General features: G+C 41.1%; 1 long non-coding RNA gene across 1 annotated transcript in view; it reads right to left on the bottom strand.

The window, feature by feature from the left end:
• LOC140224449 (uncharacterized) overlaps nucleotides 1–25,642 on the bottom strand; it is a 49,894-nt gene that overhangs the window by 21,061 nt on the left and 3,191 nt on the right. The gene's annotated exons all lie outside the window — the stretch shown is intronic.

A 25,642-nucleotide genomic window follows, 5' to 3' on the forward strand; every position in this document is an offset into this window, starting at 1 on the left:
AAAGAATATCTGAAGGTGAACCCGTACTATTCCCTGAAAGTACTCAGTGAAAAAGCAAATTGTAAACCAATTAGTCAGTAAGATCTGCTAAGAAACTGTATAATGACGTGTACTTTAGCCCACAAAAATTGTAGGCTCCATTTACAAAATGTAAAAATAAAAGAAAAATTAAATTTAAAAAAAAAAAAAAAAGGTACACCGACGCGACTGACCGGGATCGGAGCTTTCGCACATCCGAAGCCGCATGGTTTTCTTTCTCGACCGAAGTTTGACATTCTTTTTCATTTTTAATCGACACAGCACTGAATTTCCGATAGCTTGTTAAGTGGTATTCACACGTGTTTTTTGCTTTATCGGCCTAAATTAATTCAGAATACTTAAAGTGCAAGTTTTGTCTAACTTTCAGAAGTTCTCTGTACCTCAAGAAAGACTCGTCACTGAATTGCACAACTTTTTCCTGAGCACTACCTCATCGATCACAAATAAAACAATTCAACGCTCTTTCGATGGATCAAAGTGCTTTATTGCTCCCGGCAACTCATCTCGAACCACCTCGAAATTTTTCACGAAAATATACGACGCGGCGATTTTTTGAAACGAAAGGATCACGAAAACGCATATATGTATGGATGCATATGAGGGACGCCGGATACGCTCAATGGAAGGTTGGTTGTTCGGTCCGGTTTATAGACAGAATCCTCCGGTACCTGGAGAAACAAAAGTTATCTCGATGAAGCACAGAACCTACTTCAATGAATAAACCTCCACATCTGAAATCAAGAAATTAATCTCCTCTACACCTTTAATAACAATATCCGTGGATGTTTAACACATTTATTCACCCTCTCTGATCATTCCGAAGAAAATTACAAAAAAAATAGTTCACAAGAATATTTCGAAAGGATAACAGAAGTTTTCTTATATTCATGTTGGCGAAGCGAATTTTTATTGAAACTCATTATTGAATTCATTTGCAAGTTCATTCGTAAGTGTGAATGGGTGATCCCATTATAATTTAAGTCTTTCGAAGTTTCTGTTGTAGCATTAACTGGTGCAAGCGCAGTTATTGCAACCTTGGGTTATTTCTAAATTTTCAGCATGACATCTCTCGGGCCTCCATTAATGTACATTTTACGTTTTGCTCCCAATCGCCTTTGAACCATCGTGCCAATTGCATCCAACAATCTCAATTTTCGTCTCACTCGTTCTCGCGTGACAGAGTATCCCTTTCCTTATACATGTCAATGGCATAGATTTCGCTACAGGTAGGATTTTCCCTCGCATGAGGAAACTTAGTGAATATTTGTCTGAAAGCATTCTCCGTTTTTTTTTCAATACAACCAACGTATCATAGGTTGGAGGGCCTCATCCAGGCGTTTCTGCGTTTTTTTGCATCTTTCAGATCTAAACGGGAGGTGATCAAACGTCGATTTATCAGTCTTACTTCCCAACAAATTCTAGCAGTCACGAACTAAGATACAAAGGCATCTCCAGCAGCAGGGGAGCATAAATTCAGGTCCAGCCTGAGGTCTTCTATGCCCTGTGTAATAACAGCACCAATACCCCTTTTATGAGGAAATTTAGTGAATATGTGTCTGAAAGCATTCTTCATTTTCTTTCAATACAACAAACGTATCATAGGTTGGGGCAGCAAGTTTACCTAAGTCAGTACCTAAAACTTCGCTATGAGCCTTGAAATACATGAAAAGTTGATAATTCTCTGTCATCATTCTCTCTTCGTCTATTTCTGAAAGAAGTTTGTCCTTGCACATTTCACATGGATGTTTTCTTATGAAGTTTCTAGTTAAGAAACCGAAGCAGTAATACAAAGCGTTTTTTTCCACTATCTCAAAATATTTCGCCCGATCAAAATTTTCAAACTCAGCTAAGAGGTTCGTGGCCGAATTTTTTGAAGGCGTTTCAATCCACATTGACGTATCTGGCAATTTGCAGAGACTCACAAGCGCTCTTTCGATTTCATTTTCGCAATTAGAGGAGCGGCTGATTTTTGGGAAGCTAGAAGGAGTTAAGCTCAGTAACCCATGTTCAGTTTGAGCTAGTGTTGGATTATCAGCACATCCATGCTGCTGCCTACTAATGGCGAAAAGGTGTAAAGGTCGACTTTTCCGGCTAGGGGAAAAGCCGCCTCATGGGACCGGAGTACCGGAAGGGTGAAGAGTGAAACAGCGAAAAGAGGACACACGGAGTTGGAAGGAACCCAACTCAACCGCCCAACCTCCACACGAGATAGATCACACACTATCACTACATACTGAAACTAGAGGTAAAACGATAAAATCAGCCCCGAAGGGCTGACTTCAAAAACGACCTACATCATGAGACGCGGTTTCCAAGACGAGAATGGCGGGAGGCAGACTTGTGTTTTCGGGTTCCTGCGCCTACGCGCTGTTGGCGGAGGAAACTAGAAACAGCAAGTTTCAAAACTTTGGCGGGAGGGCTACTGACTCTTCACACAAGGTTTTCCAAAAAGTCTTTGCTCAGCAAATGCGTGAGAATGACCTTCACCCCATGATTCACAGTCAAATCTATAATTTAGAGAATGACTGCGCGAATTGTGAAAATCTAGCCTTTTACACAATCTGGTTGGCTTTTCGCATTCAACAATGTTTCACCTCGCAGAAATTTAATGATTTTCACTAAGAATTTAATATGCTCTGATTTCATTGACATAGCATACCTCAGTCTCGCAATTTATCCTCATGTATTGCATAATGTTGAAACAGTCAATGAGATCATTCATGTCTTTTACACATTTTTCCAAGTGGACGGCTGTACCTGGTAGCTATTGTTCAGGGCTATAAAAACATGAATGGCAACGTGGACAGAATGCGAGAAAATTTGGGACGCTAACTTTACTTTCGTCTTCTTAAAGCTGCTACTAAATTAATTATGGCCTCTCGTTATTTTAGGAATGAGATTTAATTTTAAGGGTTCTTGCTGCTCATACAGGGACACTATGTCCTTCCATGAGGCAGTTCCATCGCACCATTCGAGATCATGCTCATACCTACGTATTATTGCGCATGGATGTTTAAAGATGCGGAGATGCATTCATCAGAGATTTCTGATATAGGTAATCCGGATTTCTTCATGGGAAGAATTATAGTAAAAACTCAATGATACCACCTGTTTCTTCAAACACTAAGTAGAATGGTCAAAAAGAGTGACAGTGTGGCGGCACAGGATGCGGTAAGATCAAGTACTGCTCACGGTCTGTAAAGGTCTCCAGTAGGAATTGATTACGATATGCGCGTATCCTGCACACATTAAATTGAGTCGCAAAACCCTGATAGATTTGCCGTCTATGACAAACTGAATAGAAAATTAATGTAGGTAGGTATAATTTACCTTTGACTCGATTTCGGTAGAAAGCTGAACAAAAAAATGCCTTCGTCTAAAAGTGCAGACCTGCTGCACACAACACACCTTCGTTACATTCCTCAACAGCAATTGCTGCTGAGAACAAAAGGTTGGAATAAAAACTTCACATTACTACAAATTTAAACACCCAGGACATTATATGTATTTAAATCAATTAAGGGAAACGAAACTTTTCACATCTTCAGAACGAATTGAACGACCACGAGGACAAGGTTCAGGAAGTTTCCATTAGCCTAAATAGGTGGTGCAGGGAAACATGAACAGGAGAATCCAATCGTCGATGAGCTAAAAAAAGAAAAAAATAAAAAAAATGAAACAAAAATGAAAATGAAATGAGAATCATTATATGAGGGATCCCGATCTTTAAAAATTAACTATATTATTGGATCCGGCATAATTTTTTTTATTATTTCAGAGATCTGCCTATTTGCTCCTTAAGTCGAGCAGGTCTGGATGGTCGACATGGGCAAACATCCCTCTTAGGATCGAAAAGAAATTCCTCGCGTTACCCTGATCCAGGCGTCTAGTGAGAATGTAAGTAATTTTTGCTTCTGAACAAGCATAAGTTAATAAACCTTGCAGTCATCATTAGTAATTAAAATACCTGTCTGAAATGGGAGAAGAGCTACCATTTTCTTGTCTGCATTTGGAGTGATAGTGCTCACACGTTCCACCAGGTCATCAATAGAATTCAAGAAGACTTTTTGCTCTTCCGAGCCAAAATACAGCTTTTTCTTGTCTGCATTTGGAGTGATAGTGCTCATACGTTCCAGCATTCCAGCGAGTCATCAATGGAATTTAAGAAGGCATTTTGCTCTTCAGAGCCCAAATAAGCTTTCATCGTTTCAATTGCGTTCAGTGGGGCGAACCAATTATTAACATTTTCAAGAAACTGAATTACTGCATCAGTGCTAGTTGCATCATCTATTATTCCTCGTTCGCTGTAGTATTTTAGTGCCATGGCAACAGTATGTGATAGAAGGTGAGCCGCTTTTCGTACATTTGGACGTTCAATACTTGATAGATGAAACAATTTATCAGTGAGTTTATATGCTATTTGGAGGCAATTCATCAGTGAGTTTATATGCTGTTTGGAGGTCTCCCTTGGTCTCTTGTCTCATTAGGTGGTAGTCCAAATATTAATCTATCTTCTATAGTCACTTCAGCGAGCTAATCTCCGATATTCTGAAGAGTCTCCAGCTCATTTTTCCCCCCTTTTTTTTCTACTTCAAGTAGCCCACAAGACCTAATCCTGCGCTTTTTTAACTTTCCATATCTGCTCTGCCAACAGTTTCCAAACAGTCCCTACATGGAAACGCTATAACACTCTTATTTAAACTGGTCCCTTCTAATGATTAGCACTCGCTTTGAGAGATGTTATGTGATCCAAAAATTATTCCACTAAGGGCCGCTTAGAAACTGATCTTCCATCAATTGCGAAGCCCTCATCGATTAAGTGATTACGAATTAGTTTAGATAGATGAGGTACATCTAAAAATAATTATACCTTATGGCTCGAGAATTGTTGGTCAGAATAAAAAAAAGACGTCTCTGGTTTAACACTCAGTTCTCTCGCAGAATTTTGTTTTCTGAGCCACAATCACAGGCAGTTCCGACCACTGTGAGGAGTGTCAGGCCAGCCACTGTCAATGCTTTGATTATGACTAATAGACCCTGCTTTGTCATCGGAGTATCAAACGCATAAAAAATAGCTGTTTCCAGTTTGAGAACAAGCTTTTCGCAACAATTAGCAGCTTCTCTGAAGCAATTACTGTTAACAAAATAATTTATTAAAAAAAAAAAAAAAAAAAAAAAAAAAAAAAAAAAAAAAAAAAAAAAAAAAAAAAAAAAAAAACTACACTGAAAACACACTATCTAGATCCGTAAGTCCAGAAATCCGCAAAATCACATATATTTGATCCTGAAATTCAGAAAATTCCGTTCGCAAATACGAGTTTCTAAGCCAAGATGGCGGCGCATTCCCTAACCTCACACAACCACACTCCACATACACGGGTTAGAAAGGATAAAATAGGAAGTCGCATTACCTATGGGTAACCAAATTTTCAGGTACATTTTAACAAATTGAGCTATTAATTGTCCAGCAAGTGAAGTTTTCTTGAAGAAAAACATAACAATAGGTTGTAAGAAATTATATAAAATTAAACTTAGCCGGTTGAAAAAACTTAATTCCTTACTGAGTGCTCATGTCAAGAAATTTTACATGGAAACACTGATATAAAAAAAGCTCAGAAGTGAAGCATTGTATTACGTATGGAGAATCTAGACTTCAGTGTGAAAGTTCAGGAAGCAATACTTAGAATAGATTAGAAAAATACTTTATTTTTGCCTTGATAAGGCTTAACAAAGAGGGGGGGGGGGGGTTTGACCATATTTACATACTTTTACATAATGATTGCTACTTACATTTGATTAAATACATAATAAGATTCTACAGCGCATTTCTTAAATAAATAATTTGATAATTTCACAAGGCTAGAAATGAAGATTATTCATTTTTAACAAAGGACCTTACTTTAAGGATAGAGGCAAAAAAATTAAACATATCATCGAGTTGTTGTTCACTAGCGTCTTTTTTTAGAACTTTGCACATGTCATCGTGGTATTGACTTGAGAAAACTTTTCTTGAATGCTGGTAAATTGGGCATACAAATAATAGGTGATGTAGGTCCTCTAGATTTTGGGTATTGCACAACGAGCATAATTCCTTAGGGTCTAATTTATAAGTTATTTGGTTGATAGTGAGATTCAGTGAATTGGTGTTCCTTTTCCTAAGCTGACTAAATAATCTTTTTTTTACAAACCAAACATTTCGATAGAGGTAATTCTTACATACATCAAGCCGCTATAACAGCGACAACTCGTGGTCTGCGACGCCCAATCGCCATTGCCCCCTATCGTCCCAGAGATCATCAGGCAATTGGCACCTGAGATTGTTCTGAGATTAGTTTACAGATAATTCCTATCGGTAACAATTTCCTCAGGGTCGATGTCTACAAAAGTTGAGTTCCTTTGCTTAAAACGAGCTTCTTCTGCAAAAATCTCCTACCTTTCTCTGGGCTCCGCCTATCATTCTTTTTCAGGGTTATCAGTGCAGCATCGAGTAAATTTATGTGGACCTTTTTCCTCCACAATGGTAACCACTTCGTCAGCTACATACTGACCTGTATGTTTTTCCAAACCACAGTCAATATATTTTTTCAAACACTGGTTCTGGTGTAAACACCAATGCGTTCATAATTGACTCTTTTCGAACATTGGACCATCCATCGATTGAAATTCCCGGCGAATTCGACTCTGCAATTTTTTTTTCCATTACTTGGTTTAACTCCTTGTAGACTTCGCTGAGAAGTGTGGAAAAAAAAAATAAGAAATTGGAAGGAAAAAACAAACTAATGAGCAGGAGAGTAATAATTAAGGAGGGCTTCCACAACCCCCACCGCGTCGATGAAAGGAGTTTGTGTGTCGATGAAAGGAGTTTGTGTGTCGAAGATTTTGCTTTTTAGAATTCCGTGTCGAAATCTTTGCTGATCTCCTGTGGAACCAGAAGCGGATGATGAGCATGGAGTCTCCTTCCGTGGCGATGGTAACTGCGAAAGATGCCCGAAGTTTTATTACCGCGATACGACCCTGCGACTAATCTCACGGAAACGTCCCGTGGAGACAAGGCCGCACCTGCAATTTCTTCCACGTAGGAAACTGAGACAGTTGGTTCTTCAAATGGACGTATTTTCATCCTACGGAAGTGTGTGCATCAAGACATGAGCCCCGAGACCCATAAGCATACATGCATAACAGGGCTCACGTCATGATGCACATTGATCCGTGTGACAGAAATTCGTCCAAATCGTTGACGATTCGATCATTTTAGGGACTTGCTCACTTGCACGATCGAGTCTTCAAATGAACGTCCCCAGTCTCGTAGCCGAGTGCGGCCACGCTGAACCGCGCAGGGTGTCGTCTTGCCAGAACCTAGAAATAACTGCGCTCCGGTTCGCTCGTCGCACAGTGGCAAAAAATTCAACTTATTCTGACCGCAAACTAAATAAAATGCCTCTTGCGCGCCTTTTTTGAAATTTGACATGCCTTCCGCCTTTTTGGACATTTTTAAGGTTAAATAGTCGCTCCTTTTTACGTGTTCAGACCACATGCTTATTCAAATTCGTTGACAAACGAGGACAGAAAAAAATATAATTTCCTTGACAGAGCTAGAGTTGAAGCGCCACAGTCGCTAGTACTTTTTTACTGGCAATAATGTTCTAGAAATACCTATTAAGGCTGATCAGGGTGTCCACAATTCCGGAAATAGTATTGATATTTTAAGGGCGGTCCGGAAGTACTGAAAAAGTGCGGAAATTCCGCTAGAAGGTCCGGAGTTTTTGTCATTTTCGTCGCAATTTGAGCGAGAAAATCAAATTTTTGAAATTTTTCGAATTTCGTCAAATGGAGGTACCTACAAGGTACTGAATTTCGTCGTAATGTACTAAAAAGGACTGTAAAATGCTGATTTTTGGCCAGCCTGCTTTAGTAGACACCCGGCTGATCTAAGTCTAAATCTAGTTCAAACTTCCTTTTAGAATTGAAGTTGTCCGTCCGTTTCCACATCTCTGTCGGAGAGGGACCTCTGACTGCATTCAACTCGCACTTTTCCGAGGACCACCATCAGGGTGTCTACAAGTCCGGAATTTCCAGAAAGTCCGGTAACAATACCGAGTTTCCAAGGGGCGTCCGGAAGTACTGAAAAAGTGCGGATATTCCGCGAAAGATCCGGAATTTTTTTCTTTTTTTGGTCATTTTTGTCTCAATTTGAACGAGAAATTCAAATTTCTGAAATTTTTCGAACTTCGTCAAATAGAGGTACTGAAAAAGTGCTGAATTTTTCTATTGAAGAGGTACTGAATTTTCTAGGGATGTACTGTAGAAGCATTGATTTTTGGCCCGCCTGTCCTAGTAGACATCCTGACCATCTCCACGAAATCCCGTGCGGCCACAGGGCGGTTCCCTTGTGCGGCGCGGCGACCGGTGCAGCGGCCGAGTCGGGATTTCGCTCGCTCAGCACCGCAACGCGTCAGTGCTCAGTCCCTTCGAGGCGATTCTTTCATAGAGACCGCGCAGCTCGGTCTTAGAATTTTCCGTAGACCCGTTTCCATTTTCTCGTGATCGGAGGCAGTCTCTCCCGCCAGGAGGATTACGAGGTTTTCCGCTGTTGGGAGATTCGGACAGGTGCTGCGTACCAGAGTGAACCGTGGTTTTGCGTCCCGCTGCCGGAGGTGATCGGAACAGAGGAGTAAGTGATTCCAGTTGTGTCCGTCGAGGCGGTGTCCGGTTTCGTGCAGTTCAAGTCAATGTTGACTCAGTGAAGTGCTTCAGACATTCTTCGAGCAGACTCAGAATGAGCTTCGTGATATTCAGGTAGGCAAGTCCGTAGTCCGTTATCGCCGCTCGGATACAGAATAGTGACATAATTTTCACTAACTTGCATCAGGTCATGGTTAACATGCCCCGATTTCGATTTTACTTTGGCTTTCTGACGAGTTGGTCATTGGGAGAACTAAATACACGGAGAAAATACTTCGTGCGCGGGACCCAAAGTTGAGGTCATATGGAACTCTGAAGTTTCCGGATCACGTATCTAAAAACTTGAGGTCTAGCTGCCGAAGTTCGGGTCAGACATCTGAGGTCTTTCGAGTCACACATCTGAAGTGCTCTGATACATACCGAAGTGCCTCGATGTCTGACCCGAACTTCGGCAGCTCGACCTCAAGTTTTTGGATGCGTGATCCGAAAACTTCTGAGTCCCACGCACGAAGTTTTTTTCTCCGTGTAGGAGCTTTTCGGGGGGTGGGCAGGGGGGCGGCGGCAAAAGGGCACCTCATCAAGAGGGGTCTGGGATTGCCACAGGCTACTACATCATGGGGGATCTGTCTGCATCTGCGGGATTCCTTTAACTCTGAAAGAGCGTTCGGGGCATTTTCCTAACTTTCTAGTGTGATCCGGGGGAGGGGGTGGGAAAATTGAGTTGTCTCGGGATTTTCAAACTAGTCTCGCCGAAAAATTAATCCAAGTACAATCTCCAAGATGAAAGGTGTGTCAGTAAGTTTCCATCAAATCTGTAGAGACAAATTATAAGAAAGAAAAATTAAGTACGAAGTACCTCCTCGTGAGGTCCTCAAGCACTAAGCAATAGCAAAAATAGTATCCAGCTCAGAGACAACGAAGCGCTTTGCAAGCAGACTGGTGATACACCGGCAAATTAGGTCAAAATAATGAAAAATTATCAGTAGTTTGACTTTAAATCCAAAGGAAGTAGAGAAACAGTTAGACATTAAACTGATGGTAACGTCAAAAGTAACCCGGAGGCTTTTGACTTCGAAATCGACTTAACTATGTTAAATTTTTATTATCAGCAACGAAAAGCGGTCTGAATATTTTTGATGCAAGAGATCAGGAGGTTGGTCATTGCCTATAAGCAAAACTTAATTTATAGAACCAGAAGTGAATTAGCACAGTTAACAAGTGAAATTATATGAACGAACAAATCAATACCTAACACGAAAGAAATAAGTAGTGAGTAGGTAACTACGTTTCCTCAAAAATGTCAACGTCTGAGGTGAATTCATAATCAATTCTGTCACCCTTCGCTCTCAGCCTTAATTCTTCTAAAATTCATTCAATATCATCTAAAAGCACGTTTAAAGGAGCCTCTTCGCTAATTGTGAATCGTTTTGCTCGATTTCTTCCAACTACGCGAAGAGATGAAATTGCTGCTTCTTCCTTTAAATAATTGACAGATTCCAGAATACCTGCACAATGCACAGTCATGGTTTGATTTTTTTTGTTCCTCGATGATAAACTTACAAGAACCGGAAGGCTCCTTTTTTCAGCAATGCGGATGTTCCTGCTCTTAACTTACTACCCGGTTGTTGAATTTCGCTCTTTCGCTTTTGAAGTCAGTGGGAACCTTGTCAACAGTCAATATTCCTTTAGAAATTTGTAAGCGTCTTACTTTCTTTTGTATTGAAATTGATCCTTATTTATTCTATGCTGTGGTTGTGGTAGTTGATCTTCCGTTCAATACTCAACAGAGACAAAGAGACAAATAATGCTTTGAATCAATGTTTCACTTCTGTGCATTGCGGTTACGCATTGCCGTTTGAGTGCCAATGCTTTTATGACTTTACTTTCAAAGTACGTAAAGGTTAAAAATTTCGATCACGATAAGTCCACTGAGAGATTCCAAGGCTTACCACCGATGAACAATATTGATAGGAAAGCTTTAGTTACACCAAGAAAAACCTTCCTTTGGCTACTATTTGGAAAAAAGAAAAATCATTGATTCACCCCTATGTTCTTGTGGCCAAATTGACACCCCTGCACATGCATTTTTTGACTGTTTTGTAAATAAGGACAACTTAAAGAAATTAGAAAACGAAGTTAATAAAAAGATCACAAAAGATAATTTATTAGATGTAATGTTGGCAAATAAGGAATTTTGGCATAAAGGATATAATTATATAAAAAATATTTTAGATAATAAGAATAAATATTATAAAGATAAGACTAACAATGTACAAATATGTAAACCTCTCCCCGATGTAGTGTCTTCCGACGGTCCCGGGGCCTCTTCCTCGGGACTTCCGTAAACGCCTCTATTTTATGTGTGATATATATATCTGTAATGTAAACTTAATTAACACTTAGACTCTTTTTTATACATCTCTAACCTGGGCGATGGATATATCCTTGATATTTGCCGTCCTTTTATCGTATATCAATTAATTAAGTTGTTATTTATATGCCTAAATATCTTTAACAATACTTATCTTATGTTATATACGTATCTTATGTAATATACGTAATATTTAAATACGATAATAAAGATAGAAGGGGAGTGTCCCTGATATAAAAAAAAAAAAAAAAAAAAAAAAAAAAAAACCAAGAAAAACCAAATGAAGACTGTCTAAGATGAATGAGCGTGGGAAATGCAGGCCCGGAAGTTCGACTGAAGGAGTTAATGGTCTATTTTTTGGTTGGTGTTTTGGGAATGCACGTGACTAGGACCCCGCCGTGACCAGCCTCCAATGGATCGAGTTAACAGGAGAGGTCGGACAAAATTTGGAAACTTTAATAGCTTAAAACTACGTTCACACAAACTTTTGAGGTTCTAAAAGTGGTTCCATTGGTTTTCTCACAAAAATTTCTTCCTTAGACACCCCTCGAAATTTAAAATGAGACGAAATAAACACCAAAATTTTCAGTTTTAGTCAAAAATTTCATCTCCCACCTGACTGACTCGATCCACTGAGCGGCCGTGGTGCCAGAGCGCGACGGGTTGAATGAAGTTTCGGTGAGTCCGTGTCCGGCATATAAGCAAAGGAATCGACTTCCTAAGTCTGTCGTGTTCTTCGAAAGTTTTCAACGTTTTCTGCGGTAATTACAATAGTTGAATTCTTTTGGAATCACAATCCTGCACTCGATCAGCGCAGAGATCACCCACATTAGTGAAGTCACCTTAACGATGATAGCAGCCGTCATGCTGCGACAAGACAATCGTGAAACTTCGAAGATAACTTGTTTAGCATTTTATTTGTTTGTGTATTGAATTGCATGGTAAACGTGATATGAACAAATTTTTGGTTATGTGTTGAATTGCATCGAAAACGTGACATCAACAAATTTCGGTGACAAGAATGTTCTTCACGAACTCGTAGGCTACAGGATTTCACCCTTCACTAAAATTAAAATTGTATTTACTCAGTCTATTTCGGTATCCCGTGAGTTACTTTTATCTATAGTGGATCTGATCTTTAAAATCAGACTGAGGTCATCTTATAGCTCTTAGTCATAGCGCTTAGTTTTGAAAGGCAGCATCAGGTGACTTTCTCTCTGGAAAAGATACGTATTCCAACGTGCATTTCTGGATTAACCAATAACTATTATTAACCAACTAAGTTCACTTGGGTTAAAAATTCACTCCAAAATAATTATTTCTTAAAGTAAAAAAACATTTATTTTAGGTAACAAAATTCATTTTTAACCGAGAAATTTTTCGTTTTTTCAAAGAAGAAACATTTTCTACAGTAGAAAAATGTTATTTTAGCCATTCCACTTAGCGTCTTCCTTTTAATGTCATACAGCCGCAAAATTTCGATACTGTCAGCGGCACACCAAATCAAAAGAAAAAGGAAAAGGAACAAGAGAGATTTTTTAAGTGCACTGCATAATTGTTTCAAGTCCAATAATTATCGAGATGCAGCCAACCTGCCGATTTTCTGAGTGAAATAATTATTATTTATTTCCATTTTACGGTTTCTAACCACCTTGACTTTTTGCCAAGCAGACAGCTAATTAGCCTAAGTCGCCGGGTATTTATGTAAGTGCTTCACTCTTCATCCAGGTGTTTTGACAAATTTTCTTACACCGCTGCTCAAGAAAACAATTTAGCCAGCCGCTCTCGGCCGCCAACCTTTATTTACCCGTTGTTGCCAGATTGATGATGGATAGAGAATACCATTAAGAAGTATATACATCCTCTTAGTACGAATAGTCCTTTAGGCCAAGAAGTTCTCGTGAGAATTGAATGTGTATTAGGTAAAAGCGCTCTTGATCTTACTGTGCAAAATTCATGAACATGAGTTAAAAGGCAGGAGTCGTCAGGCTGAAACTAACTATCCTCTCCGTTTAAACGATTGTGTGACACGCCGAAACCGCTCGGAAGGATCCCTCGGCAAGTTCATTGGAAAAAAAAACACACATTGGATCTAGAGTCCAGACTCTAAAAAAACTACAAGAAAAAGCACTCTTGATTCAATCAGAATCTAGCTTAAATCAAGAACCAAACCTCCTAATTTAAGCGGATTTCGTTTTGATTCAAGCAAAATCCGATTGAATCAAGAGTATTTTTTCTTGTCAATGTTTTCAAGAGCCTGGATCCTAGATCCAATGTTTTTTTCCCTTGTTTTCTGGGATTTAGGTATTTTTTGTTTGGGTCAAAAGAGTGCACTATGAATCTTTATGTGCATGGGAGGCATTAAAGGAGCAGACATAGACTTCTGGCGTGGGTCCGCTGTTGGAGCGCTATAGGGAACAACACGACATAGACCAAAATAAGAGTGACGTGCATATAAACTTCCATGAGATTTGGTGCAACCAACCGCTACCAGAATACAAAATAAAATATTTCATTGGACACATAGGACACGCGTCTGCAGTCCGGCGGTTTCACCTTGGATCACCCTGTATATCGACGGTGAAACAGCAGAAATATGAATCTTGCTTTGCGATGTTGATGACGTCCTGCCGTACTTTAGTTTTCACTAAACAAATTACTGAGCGTCACGCTTTGAAAACTTCAGTGATTTTTCTTCTTTATGCAGAGATTATCCAGTGAAACTTTCAAACTATGAAGATGATGGTTTGGTCTCATTTGAAAAAAATACGAAAGTGGCGGAGATTTTCAAGTACTACAACCGAGATACGCATTTTTGCAGTTTCACCGTCGATGTGTGCATGCAATTCATATTTTCCTCCGTCTGAAACATCGGTTTTTCGTTTTTTTCGTTTATCGCGGATGCCGATCTATTTTCTTTTTTTCTTTCCTCCCTGAAGTCGAAAAAAGACGTGAATGCACGGGTTGTGCCGAAGGAGTAGATATTTAGATCGGACGAAGCCTGGCCACTTGGTGTCGATTGTAATTTTCTCGGACTGTAATTACCAACCGAACTCTCCGCTGTCGGACGACCTGGTCTCCCGTTGGCGCCCATCAAATCCCACATTTGATCTCGCGAGACGTGACGGATGCTTTTATTTTTGATCGTTTTATTGTTATTGCGCCCGCGAGCGGCGCACGGTGGAACGAGCCAATAGAAGAGGTCGGACATGAAACTTCTGGCTGAAATTACATATTTTGATGTTTTTTTCGTTTCAAATTCAATTTCAAGGGGTGTTTCTGAGAGGAACTTTCATGAAAAAACCAGTGGAGCCACGCTTAAACTTCCTTGCTACGTATTTTCGATAATTCAAGCTTCCAAAGTTGCCAGAGTTTGTCCGAATTCTCCTATTGACTCGGTCCGTAGTGCGGCGCTCATTTCTCGAGCCACCGTAAATAGACCGATTCGGGCCTCACATCATCAAGCCGTCATTTCGGGTCCAAAGTAAACTCCGGCGGATCAGATCCTATCCTCGATGCCTCAACCGTTGCACGGTTTTGCAAGGTCTTACGAGTTGCGATTCAATTATATATCGTCACGCTGTTTTTCTCCACTTCCTAGTTTCTTTGAATGGTCAGGGTGTCTACCAGTCCGAAATCTCCGGAAGTCCCGAAATGGTACTGACTTGTTAAGGCGGCCTGGAAGTGCCGAAAAAGTACGGAAATTCCGCAAGAAGGTCCGGAATTTTTTCCTCCATTCCACGCGAGGTTTTGACAAGGCCTCGCGATTCATCTATGTACCGTCACGCCGTTTTTCTCAACTTCCCAGCTTCTTTGAATGGTCAGGGTGTCTACCAGTCCAAAATCTCCGGAAGTCCCGAAATGGTACCGATTTTTTAAGGGGGTCCGGAAGTACCGAAAAAGTGCGAAAATCCCGCAGAAAGTCCAGAATTTTTTCCTTCATTCCACGCGTGGATTTGATGATGCTTAGAAATATGCAATCCTCTACGCGTTGACCCTTATAGAGTAGTATTTACCTGCAAGATCGCTATTATGCAGTCAGTAAATCTGCCAGCCACCTGTGAAATTTTTTGGCTAAGTTATTTCCGTCGCAATTCGAGCGAGAATTTCAAATTTTCTAAATTTTTCGAATTTCTTAAAACAGAGGTACCCAGGAGGTACACTGTATTTTTGTGTTGAGGAGGTTTCTAATTTCTTGGGAATGTACTGCTGTAACAGTACGTATTTTTGGCCGGCCTATTCTAGTATACACTCTGATGGTGTTCGCATTTTCAAGTGCTCCTGCCAGCACACATTTTAGAGCTGAGCTAACTGGGGTGTCGGTTTTTTGGCTGAAAAATCTACAATGACATTCATGGAATATTTGGTGACTTCGAAGACTTCATTCCAGTCGAGTCATCGGAATGCACTGAAAAAGTACCGTAACAGTGCCAATTTTTGGTCAGTCTGTCTTAGTATACATTCTAATGGTGTTCGCGTATTCGAATGCTTATGCCAGCACAAATTTTAGAAATGAGCTAACAGGGAGCGTATTTTGGTTGATGATCGGTCGAGCATACTGGGCGTTGTATTTGTTGAAAGCTGTCGTCAGAATCCGACCAATCAGAGAAGAGTTGCGAAGAGTTCGCCGGATCATAAGAAAATACGAAAAAGTCATCCCGGCTCTTCGGAAGGCGGGAAATATGAAACGTGGATGGCAGATCAGAGGTTAGCTCATTGTTATTGTGCAGTGGAAATATCCGTTTACGCTTTCTCCATTACGCTAGAATATTAAGTCTAGTAATTATATATGAATGACATGACCCTACTTACTAACTACATTGATGAACTGTAGTAGACCGTCTCTCACCACGATCTTCCCGTTCGGACATATGGCCGGTTTAAAATGGTCGCTGCTCATTATCATATTTACTCAGACTAGTTTTATTTTAATACAATTAATAATAAATTATCAAATAACAGGTACACTAGTAATGAATCGGAATATTTCGCGGTCTTTCTTACATTTAGAGGTTAGGCATTCAGCATTGATGCTTGTTGGATGCCATCATTCACATCGGGGTTACTGTGTATCCTACTTTTTGTAGGGTTCACTTTTGGCTCCAACGTTCGCAAGAATTCCACCGTCCATCTGTCTGGTGAGCCCCGAAAAAGTATGATCGCTTCAAAGCAAACTGCGAAATAGCATGATCCACCCATTTTGGTTCGACCGATCATCAACCAAAATACGCTTTAGGGTGTCGGGTTTTTGGCTGGAAAATCTGCGATGACATGCATAGAGTATTTACTGTCGGAGCAGCAGTTAGCCCTCCTTCTTTTCTTACCTGTAATGTGATGCTGAAGGGATCCTTTGGCCTTCCTGTGCTACAAGCATTATCTAGCACGTCTTATCAGTTATTATTCGCAATTTTTCTGCGACCCAGATCACATTGGTTTCAAATGAGGAAATGTTAAAAAAATGTATGACGCAGAGCATGATCACGAAAAATTTGCCTAATACAAATCCAGTACCATATAATCAGCACAAGAAAAAAAATACACGAGGAGAAAGCACAAAAGAAACTCTAAAAATTTCCTTGCATCTGCCTGAGCTGAACCCTCTCTCCCCTCAGTCTTGTGCCGTTCTCCTAATTACTCTCACCGCCTGTTTCGTCTCTGCCCGCACACAGTGCGGCGATTTCGGCCAGACAGTGACAGCAATATCTGAGCTTAATTACTAAGAGTTTCAAAAGAAGGATTCCACCTAGAATATTCTTTGAACAAAGTCGAATATTAAAATACGCCCAAACGCTCTCAAGAGGCCGAAAAGTGGAAATGTGCGGAAATGAGGTCTTTTTAACTTTGAAACTTTTGAACAACTTTTTAACTTTCTGACCTTGCTTTCCCCGCAAAAATGGTGTGGACCCAGCACTATTTTAATACCTTATTATATTAAGTACTTCAGTGTTATTGAATACCAGAAAATGCGGTAATACCAGAAATATGCCCAAATGGAAGGGGCGTAAGGAGTAGGATTACTTAAAATGATTACCATACCTTCAATGAGTTGGCCTGACGAGAGCGTCAACCCCCACTCTGCTTGTAGGAATCTGGCGAAGGACATGACATCAGTACTACAGTAGCTCCATAAAAATCTTAAGTTCATTATTAAACGAAATCACAGGGAACCCTAAATGAACAATTGACACATTAACGTTGTTGATTGAATTAGGCCGGAGAAAACTGACGGCTGATAGGCTTCCTTCACTTTTCGCAGTTCGCAATGGCGGCGCCTGTTGACTCGCGAGACTTGGCACTAGGCAGAGGCGTCATCATTTTTGCACGCATTTGAATGCTGACGTCACAATACCGGAAACTTGTGTCCCCATTTTTAAAGAAAACCCGCGATAATTTAATTATATTGCGAAACTTCAACGAGATTTGACGGAATTATAATTAGGAAGAGAAAAGATCTGCAAGTCAGCATTTTCCGTTACCGAGGTCTGTGAGGAAGAAACTTCAGCCCTGGGAACTGAATCCTTCACCTTGGCGGACGGAGGTCCCATTTTGGGCGTTAGTCTGTCTGTCTGATCCTTTCGTCCGGTGAACTAAACGTTCAGTTCTCACGCCTGAAGTTTGAGCAACGAAACCCTTCAGTTCACCTACCCGAAGGATTTTTTTCCGTGTGAAGCGTGTTATTAGTCGTTGGATGATTCCCATATACGACATCGGGAACGCTTGACTGGCCATTCTTTGTAGAGACGTGATCGTGCCTTTTTTACTTAAAAATATCAACTGGGTTTCGTCCTCCGGTACACTCACTTGTAAGTACGGTGGATGTACTTGTGGCACAATAACTGTTTTTATTCGTTCACTCCAGATGTTGAAGGACTATTAAATTCTCTCATTCCAAAAATGAATTCATTAAAAGTTGTGTTAAAGCCATCAGTTAGCATTGCTGCAGCTTCACCTGTTTTCACACCAGCCAGGACTTTGTTCGCTAACTCCTTATTCAACGATTCTTGTAGCACGTTATTCTGACTAAGTCGGTGGCTCTCTCCTCTTTGCTGATCTCTGGGTCTAGGATTTCTAGATCTTGGGCCTCGATTTGAGTATTTCTTTTGCCCACCTTGCACGATCTTGGCGCCTCGCTCATAAGCCTCTCTGGCACATGACGCATTCACAACCTCTTCAGCATAACTTTGTGGGTTTTGACTACCCTTGGTACGTGTTGCTCAAAGTTAATACTCGCTATTCTTAAGCGAACGAATATTGAATTCTAGGAAATTCTTAGCGCCTCTGCGCGGAGGCTGATTATTGTTCCTAGTGGCTCCCTGCTCCTATCGACAGATGACCACACCGAGTGGCAACCTTGGATTCTAGGGAGCTCCTTTTCTCTCTCCGATGAAAATAGGCAAATGCGTGCGCATGGCGCCAATTCGAAAGTATTGAAGCGGGATTCTTGGTCACAAGACGAAAGGAGGTGGGGGATGTTCATCTTTCTATTAATACCCCCAACGGGGGGGGGGGGGGGCAGCGGCAGAAGCTTCATGCCGGTTGACGACGCGATGCTGTTGGAATACGTCGCGCTGTTGCGAAATGGAATCGAATCAAGACATTTGGGTCCTAGGCGGGAAATCAGCATTAGTATGAGTGCTCCTTGCTCATATCCATTTTTTCTTTTCTCTTCATTTTCCCCCCTTATTTTCTTTTTTCTTTTTATCTTTTTCTTTTCATTTCTTGTTTTTTCCTTTCCCCTTTCTTCCTTTTTCCTGTGGTAATTGTACCGTAAAAGCTGTTCGCTGACCAGGTCGCTCGATTTCTGAACCACGAACAGTGAACACTCATGGGTGGTAACATTCTGTGGATTTTATCCAATTCTTAACCTCCAATGTGTACATCATTGTAGTTGGAGCAGCGGCACACTGGAATATGAAGTCGCTTCGATCCAGAGTCAAGACTCATAAAAACACCTACAGGAAAAAATACTTTTGATTCAATCGGAGTTGTTACTGGAATCAACAAGAAATCCGCCTAAATCAAGAGGCTCGGCTCTTCGATTCAAGCAAAAATCGGATTGAATCTAGAGTATTTTTTCTTGTCAATGCTATTAATAATCTGGACCCGGGCTCCAAGCGACTTTTTCGCGATCACCTAGTTTGACCGTTTGTCGCTCGCTTTTTGAGTAGTTCTTATTCACGCGCTATAATGAACATTTCAAGAGGAGTTTTTTGGGGGTAATTCTGCGCTTTTATTCATTGACCCATCCATCACTCCTACTCCCATTAGACCCTGCCCAACGACCAGCTCCAGGCAACCATTATTTGAGACTATCGCACTCGAGTCGCCTGGCGAGGAATCGAACTCCGATAATAGAACCAGCGCAGCGCTACGATCATTACACCATAGGAGGATGACACTAGAAGGTTTCCAAATTTAAGCAGAAATGTTCTTGAATTTGTTACAGAAAGAGATTTCCTCTTGGATTATGAAGGAGTCAAATGCTTATGTCAAAATTGAGTTTCTATTATCAAAAAGAATCCTACCTTAAGCCATTTTATCCTTAATTCATGAGTAGGACAGATTGAAAAAATATCTGCTTAAATCGAGTAACTTTTCCCCGGTAAAATGTACCTATACGCCTTTTTGCTCCTGCTCTTAACAGTAAGATACAGCCATTCTTGCTCTTTTAGAAACGGACTCTCGTGCGTTTGCCATTCCTTTGCGTTATAGCTGGTGCGTCTCAAACCTTTCACAAATTAGACTGAGTTGGCGAAACTTCCATGGGAGTATAGGTACCTCTGAAACAGCTACATAAGCCCAATGTGGTGATGAACATGGCAAGATGGTGGTGAATGACAAGAGTAGCAAGCAGATGGCATGTACTTGCAAAATCCAGCGAAGAGAGCAGTAATTGGATTTCTGTATGAGCCATGATTAGAACATGCTTTTATGTATCTCGAGGCTCATCTCAGCATGCCCTCACTGCTCTCTTCGCTATCAAGACAGAGTTTTTGTCTTACTTAGATTCTGGTTTGCGGTCAACACCGAATTTTTGGGAAAATGCTGATAGCTCCGTATTATATTTTTGACGAGTAATCGTGATCTCTGAGGGCAATACCAACATCTGGTCGCATTTAACAAACGAAATTGTTACGTCCCCCTGCAATAGGCAGAATCATCTATGATGAACTTGTTGTTCACCGTGTAAGCCCTCAATTTATCCGGCGCGAGAGAGCACTATACGGTCATGTGAGCTGTGTTTCCAAAACCGAAAACAAGGCGGCAATGAGCTGAAGTAAGAGTTCCTCGTTTGGTGAGGTTATGTTCTTCGGGTTAGTCTTCCCGGTTTTTCATTGAGGATCCGTGCCATTTGAGAGTGACACCACTATTCGGCCACGGGGGAGCTCGTGTTGCCTACGTTAAAAAGTGAAGGCGAACCGGCAATGAGCTGAAGTCTCGGTTTCGCGTTCATTAGGGCCTTATTTCCGCTACATTCCTCGATGTGGGGAATTTCAAACTCCCCTGGCCCCCCGGTGTGTGGAGTGAAGGTGGGAAATCATACTTTTAGTAAAGGCCAAGCAGTCCCCCCTAGAAAAATGATCGTTCTATGCCCATTTGCTCCATTAGATGGACTTCTTTCTCCGTTGTTATAAAATTTGGATGATAATTGGAACAAACGCTGACTTACATTTTTCATCTTCATCAATAATCGAAAGTGGCTCGCAAAAAAAGGAAGGCCACAACTGAAATGGATCGAAGGCGCCCGGACTCTCCGATAGTGATGCAAGTGAAGAAATTGATGGAGGACTAACAATAAAATCCACACCAATGCCCAGTTTACAGTAGCGAGACGTTGTCTAGGATTCTTAAGTCTATGCCGGGCCGTAATGCTATTTAGGGAGCGTTCGGAAATTATGTAACGCTTCAGGGGGCGGGAGGGGATATGAGCCTACGTTACGCTGTGTTACAAAGGGAAGGAGGGTCGTAACGAGCGTTACGTAACCCTCTCTACCGGTAAAATACACACAAAATAAAAAATGGGTCGTCCTTATTCCTCCAATGTTATTTTTCGCATTATTATCAAAAATGCTTTAAATGTTATTCAGCTGTACATCCAACAGTTTCCAAAAATTGTTGGGATCCTAAGGGGGACGTCACGTAATTAATACGTTACAATTGCTTTATAAGGGGAAGGGTTCAATGTCAACGTAATCTATGACCGCATCTTGAGGAATGGTGATTGCGTTGCAACGTATTGTTTAATGCTATAAATCGCAATTATTCATTTCATCTCTGATATTTCTGTCAGAAGACTTACTTCATATCAATGAAATGCTGTATCTTAATCACTTTAGTATCCATATGGGCCATCCTGATGTTAGCAAAGGTTGTAAGGATGATAATTATGACGGCATCGAAAGTGCAGCGTACCACACCCTTACTGTTTGTCTTGATTGTCGCTGGATTGCACCCTGAGGAGAGCTGCAGACAGAGAAGACACTGTTGTCAGTAATCGTAACTGCTTATAATCCTCTCACCAGAGCCTGTTCGATCACCTGCTTTTTTGCTCGGGATCCGGCTACTTTGCGCACTGTGTCCGAGACTCGGCTCTAAACGATCAACGGAGGCCGCTCAAAATAGTCGGATTCTGAGATCGGGCCAAGAATCAACCACCGCCGCGCCGCGCGTCGCCGTTTTCAGCCACGTCTCCACAGATAGCGTGCGATGCGAAGTTGGTCGCGCTGCAAATTCCCACAAGCGGCTGCGATGATTTTAAGCATTCCTTCCTGGTTTATGGACTTAAGAAACGAAACTTGATTTACACTCATTTGTATATCACTTCATTTGGTCGCGCAAAACTCCCGCGTTGCCATTTTTGCGTCGCGCGCTCCCCGTGGGAACGCACCCATCGCCTCGTCTGCGCCCGCTAGACTCCGGCGCGACGACGAAGCTGTACGCTTCACAGAATCTGTCCTCCATGGAACTCTTGCATGTGTAAGGGATTCAACACCGGATTACTCTTTTCTACGCAAATTTTCGCGAGAAATATGATAGTGCCACTGGTTTTCACTAAAACCGACTATAAAGTTTAACAAAGCTGTCATAGTTGCGGCCTCAATGGCGGAGGGGGATTTAACCCCCCCCCCCCCCCCCCTTGGACGCTGAGAGCCCACCACTATATCTAGTCAATCTCTTTATCATGCTCAAATAGGGAGAAAATGCAATAGGAGGGATTGTTGGAACGACAGCAACCTTGCTAACGTATTTGCTCCCTCTCTGTGCATGGAATGTTCCACCAGTCACCAAGACGGACTCTCAACGCAGCCTAAGAGATCCCTTCCATTTCGGCCTTGACTTGAAGAGCTTTCTTGAGCTTTGGGGTGCGTTTCAGAGTAAGCCAGTGGCACCACCGTGTTTCTCACGTTTTTTCACTTTCGAACATGTTCTGAAATCGCCAATCTCCAGCATATGTAAGAGCTCCATTGCCCTTGAACCTCACATAATTTCGCCCTAGAGTACGTAGAGTTGTAATGTAAACGAGAGAGCTGGCGCCATGTTCCGCTCGACGAGTTCCGAGCCCGCTGTGCGCCGTGCCTCGGTCACTTTTTCTATACATGTTCGATCCAAAATGGCGGTATGTGGATTACATGGTAATTCCTACCTTCTTTGTTTACATCGGATGGTCGGATACCCGTGTATCGAAAAAGTGACCCGGCGTCACACAGGAGTTTTGGAATTCGGGACCTGGAAAATGCTTAAAAGTTGGGGCAGCTCTCCCACCTACATTACGACTCTAACTCTTATGAATTTCGTTGAGTATTGGATCATGGAAGTTCCATTCATAATCTTGTGCATGGCTCTCAATGAACGAATGGATCACATTGCGGTGCTAAGTTGACGTGAGTTCTCGTGCGATTTTGACAAGCCGAGCTACAAGACCGCTGACACTACAACGCCCGGCGACAGTGATAAATGACGCGGTCCAAACGTGAACACGCGACTCTCGATCAGAATACAGACTCGCATTCAGACGATTCGTCGCGTCTCTATTTCCACATGAGCCCTGGAAAGCATAACTCATACGATGAATAGGGCTCACGTGAAAATCGAGATACGCACTTACGTTTTAAGAGTAAAGCAATGATGCGAAATTTTAGGCGCGTGTCGTGAATCGGGAGACAAGCACTTTGATCGAGATGAACTTGGTTTCATAGCGTGCGTTTCGAGAAATTTTGCCGATGATAGTCGGCGCAGGGTGACCAAATTAAGATCCGTGCGTAGACCAAAAGGTCCCGGGTTCTAATCCCGGTGGTGGCGACGAATTTTCTCGGAACTGACGAGTGGATCTGCAAAAAAGCGTAATTATCTCGAAAACCGTTGATCCCACGTAAAAAGTAAAGTGGGCCAAATGAAAGAACGTAAAATTTGCCATCAGATAAGCTAACTGCGAAATACGTGAATGGTCTTTTTCAATAAAGTTTAACAGTGCTCTATAAGCTCATTTATCTGGAGTTTTCTTAAAAATATCATTTTCCAAGCGTAATCTGTCAGTAACTCAAAAATTACTAAGTTTAGAGAAAAAATGCACAGAACTAAAATGAAAGAAGAGACATTTTTACTCTTAAGATTTTCACTCTTGACCTTTTTTACTTAAAGTTACTTAAGTTGGAGGAAGAGGGGGTTCAAAATCTTTACGCCGCGCCTCGGTTCGTGGAGCCACGCTCGCTTTCACATGTAACAAATGAATTCCTTTAGTCTTGGTCCTCCTCCCCCCCCCCCCCCCCCCCGTTCATAAAGGAACTTACGAAACATGATCCAATTCAAATATTTATCAAGTATTATACGCATACAGTGAGGAATGGAAATGAAAGGTGAGTTTGTGATCATTACATGATTTCACCGATGATATTCTCATTTTCCACGTTCCAACCACTTGCAGCGTGAATGAATGGAACATGTTTTATGTATGTTTCTAAAAGTGTCTCGGCATGTAATTATTATGCCCATAGAATTATGGAACGGAAAAATATTTGTTTCAAAAACAGTTAAAAGATTACAGACAGTTAAAGATTTTTACGCGATTTTCCGACGTATCATTCCAGAAAAAAGAAACATTCCAGAAATTAAACATTCCAGAAATTATCACATTCCTTTATCGTCGATCCCTCGAAGGAGAGTCCAGGAGGACGTGTGGCGCCTTCTTCTTGGGCGTCATGTTTAGGTCTGGTAACAAAATAAGAAACAGATTGTTAAAAAAAATTAGAGAAAAAACAAGCTATCGGAAGTTATGCAAGAGTGTTACTGTCAGGGTTTTTTCTCTAAGTACATATATAATAGGGTGTTCTGAAACACACCTCGTGTTTTCGAAACCCCGCTCCCCGCCGTTTTTTCCAATTTTACTGACCCTTCTGATCAACATTATTAATTTGAGCCGAATCGGTTTTGCCTTTTAATATTTGTACATTACTGCCAGATTGAATGCATGTCGTAAATGGTTTTTAGTTTTTTGCCTTTACTTGATTTTATGAAAAACATGTTCACTTCCACAGGAGTAAGAGCAATCAACAACACTAATAAGTCAATATCCTCACCAATCACGGCAGACCCCGTGTTGCATTTTGCGGCTATTTTCATAGTCTCTTGAACGATCAGTGTGTCTGCGTCTGGTTGCAGAGCAGAAATTGAGCTCTTTCTTAGTTCAATAATCAGCAGCATTATTAATTTTCATTTATTCTCGTCATTAGTCAACAAAATTTCCTGATCAACTCTCACGGAGGTTTCTGCTGTAAAAAAAAAGAAGAAAAAAAAAGAGAAAAAAAAAAGAGGAAAAAAATGTCTGCACACCTTTTGGTATTATATCTACGGAACCTTTCAGCGCTTTTTGTGTTGACGGAATTTTCTTCGTAGCCCTTTTGCATTTTGGCCCCTCTGCATTTTGGCCCTTCTGCAAAGCCCTTTCTGCACTGGGGACCAAGTTCGGTTAGCTGGGGATGAATTATTTGACTTAGGTCTTAAGAGCATTTTGATACTTACACACTGAGAAATGCTACAAGGTGAAAGAAGAATGAAACACACAGGTGTGCAGCTTCATCCTTAATGTTTCAGTGAAGCAAAGTATTGGTAGTGCTTTGAGGTCCATTATCAGTAGCTAGTACCAAGTTTAACCGAGGCTGCAAGGAACAGAAAAAAAGAAAAAACAAATAATAATTAAGCTTCCAATCAAGACAGAAGTTTTCCCGCCTAATCATGCTTTTAAAGCGTCATATTTTCATTTCAGACGAAATCTGAGAGCAACTTTTTTTGTAATTCATACAAAAAAGAATCATGGTAATCGAAGTTATCTAAACATCATTCTCTTCTAAATCATTTTTTCATTCAATATTCTTCGTAAAACTTAAAGGGATCACATGTTCTACACAGAAGTAAGAGGGTTATTGTAAGGATGAAAATGAAATGGAAGGGGTAGGTACCTGAGTAGAATCAGTATTAGAGGTGCCTAACATTAATATTTTTTTGTACGGGTTTCTTTCGTTTTGGAATAAGCTGCAGAGTGCCATTGCTTTTGCT

Source organism: Bemisia tabaci, chromosome 1 (assembly GCF_918797505.1).
Source record: "Bemisia tabaci chromosome 1, PGI_BMITA_v3".
NCBI lineage: Eukaryota > Metazoa > Arthropoda > Insecta > Hemiptera > Aleyrodidae > Bemisia > Bemisia tabaci.